This window comes from Micromys minutus (genome assembly GCF_963924665.1).
Source record: "Micromys minutus genome assembly, chromosome: 28".
Lineage (NCBI taxonomy): Eukaryota > Metazoa > Chordata > Mammalia > Rodentia > Muridae > Micromys > Micromys minutus.
In genome coordinates this window covers 16,850,092-16,853,108 of record NC_137963.1, presented here as the reverse complement: position 1 = coordinate 16,853,108, position 3,017 = coordinate 16,850,092, and the positions used below count along the sequence as shown (strand labels likewise).

The 3,017-nt window shown below is 37.8% G+C and overlaps 1 pseudogene across 1 annotated transcript; it reads right to left on the bottom strand.

Annotated features, from left to right (window-relative positions):
- Positions 1–1,485: 1,485 nt before the first annotated feature.
- LOC308438643 (elongin-C-like) lies at positions 1,486–1,816 on the bottom strand (annotated as a pseudogene). The gene has a single exon. The product of its transcript is annotated as an elongin-C-like (transcript).
- Positions 1,817–3,017: the final 1,201 nt, after the last annotated feature.

The following is a 3,017-nucleotide window of genomic DNA, read 5'->3' as shown; positions in this document are numbered from 1 at the left end:
TTTGGGTTTACTTCCATTAGGTAATGGAGCTTGATTATACAATTAACAATTAGGACAATTTTTAATAATTTCTTTGGCTTGTCACCAAGTTATAATTTTTTTCCTTTCAGATTCAATTATTTATATAATGTCTTTTATGATGATTTGAAGCTTTTAGTACATTTCCTACTAATAATTGATCTATCTCTTTATTTCCTAGTACCAATGGTCTTGGCAAACCAATATGAGACTGAATATGGGTTATGTATAGTGGACAGTCTTTGTTTCAAGTTACCTGTTGAGCTTGCATAAATAACAAAGTTAATTCTGAATCACCTGGAATACGTTCATCAGTTTCTATATGTAAAACAATTCCTCCTGTACATTAAGAGTCAGTAACTATATTATGAGATCCTGGAAAAATCTAATAGAACTGTTGCAGGAATTTCTTACCCCGATAAACCCATATAAAGAACACACAACTCAACCATATTTATAAGCTATATGCCTAGATTGGGCAGGTGTATCACTATACTAATGTATTCCCCAGTTAAGAGACCCGTTGCTTTTTGCAGCTTCTACAAACCACGTGGTTCTGCTCCATCTTCCTTCTACCACCTTCTTCTCCCTCTCCCTCTCTCCCTGAGACCTCCTGTCCTACCTTTTCCTTCTCCCTGCCCAGCCATCAGCTCTGCCCTTTATTTGACCAGTAGGATTGAGGTCACCTGAGTACCTAATCTACCCCTCTTAGGGGGCAGCTCCTCTTGAGGAGGCAGTATTAACATCAAAATACAAGCATCACCGGGGCAACCCACAACAAGAACCATGAGAATACCACAGTTATGGTTTTGAACTGGAACTTAGGGGCTTTGAATTACTTTATTTATATATTCTGACTTATGAGATGGCATTGCTAATTTATTTGCATCTGTATAAAAGGTAGGAGCTTTAGAAATTAGTGTTTCACTCTATGAGAAAGAATCCAGTTATTTCTTTTTATATATGGGAGTCGCTTGCTTTAGAGATATTGGTTGTTAAATTCTCCCCTAAATCATTTCAAGCTTTATGCCAGTTCTCTCTAATTACCCATAATGAGCTAATTTCAAAATTCGTATGAGGCATTATTATCTGTTAGGTCTGTTTCTGCTAATTGACAGTCTTATTACTGTTAGCACAACCAAATCAGAAAAGTTTTTAATATATGTTTTTAATTTTTTATTCTATTTATGGGGGATTCATTATATCCATTCCAAGGTGTTCTCTTTACTTTAAGACATTTTTTTAAACTGGCATTATTTATTTATTTATTTTGGCTTATGAAACTTCCTTAATTAGTTGATGTGGCAAACAAACTTCAACTCTGCCACGCAGATGACAGAAGGGATCTGCTCGGCAATTAGCTTTAGATTCAATTTCACACAGGCAACATGCTATATATGAAAAAATTACTAACGGAACTACAGGTATTAAAGACTGAAAAAATAAGTTTATTATAATTTATTTTATTTAACAATCTAGGAAGTGAGCGGCCCTCAGCAGTTCCAGTGCAATTTCAGGTGCAATTGGGAATTCAGGAATTTTGGCGGAGCTCTTAGTATAGCAGACCTCACAGGTAAAATACATGCACATGTGAAGGGGTCTCTCTAAAACTGACGTCACTGGCTTCATTCTCCGCAAACTGACCTGCACCACTCAACATGGCCTTTGTTGTTCCCGATGTTAATGCATGTTCTCTTTTTACAATAAACTCGTGGCCACCAGAAGATACTAATTCCACTTTCATGGCGTCAGGGTCTTCACAGCCGCCACAGGTTTTCTCCTCTCCATCCGTTATGTTCTTATAAAATTGTATTTGATCCCGGAGAAACGTTAGTAGTTTCCACCACAGCCCCTATTCAGTGCTTTAAGCCATTTTGAATATTTACTAAAACATAGGATTTCCTGTGGGAGAATGAGCGGAAGGCAAAATAACTACTATTGAGCTTGGGAACCAAGGGATTCATATGTACATCCTACATCCCTTCTCACCAAGGCCAATTCTCTCTCAGCTTCAGCTGACAGTTCTCTTGGACTATTTAAGTCTGGATCAGAATTCGGTTTAAAATAAATTACTTAATTCTTAGTATATACAATTGTGGGCAGTAGTCGTTAATATCTCCCAGCAATTGGTGCTAGTCGTTAAAAATTTGTAACTGATCTCTTCCGATCCATACTTTCTGCAGTTTAATTTTTTGTGGATCTATTTTCTATCCTAGATAATTGGTAGAATCACCTTTTTGTATTTTTCAGGAGCAATTTGTAATTTCCAACAAGGCAAAATTTCTTTTATTCTTACAATAATTTTTCCTAAGGTATCTGTATCAGAATCAGTGAGCAAGATATTCATAAAATGATACATTATTCCTAATGGTAGTTGTACAGAACATTGACACAAGGTGGGGCTGTTTATCACTGTTTGTGGAAAAAAAAAAAAAAAAAACCTTCCAATGATACCTTTGTATGGGCTGTCTGTGGTTAAATGTGGGCACAGTGAAAGCATGTTTTCCTTTATCCTTCTCCTTCAGGGGTATTGTAGCTGTAGCATTCTGCCAGCATGTATACTTGCAGACCAGAAGAGGGCACTAGATCTCATTACAGATGGCTATAAGCCACCATGTGGTTGCTGGGAATTGAACTCAGGACCTCTGGAAGAACAAACGGTGCTCTTAACCTCTGAGCCATCTCACTAGCCCAAGAAGTAGTCTTTCAAATCAATTACTATATAGGCCTTGCCTTAGGTAACAGAGGAGTTAAAGGGACCCCGTGGTCTCCTTCTCCTCTGAAATATAAGGTCAGAGCCACGTGGCTGAAGCTGCCAAGTTCTGCTGCTTGCAGGAGCTGGAACATGCTCCCCTTGTTCTAGTACATTATTACTAGATTCTTTCTTTTTCTAACTCCTTCACTACCTAAGCTTGGCTGTCCTGGATCTTTCTCTATAGATTGACCTTGAATTAGGCATATATAAGCAGTGCATTTCTCTCCCACAAGGGAGATCGCAC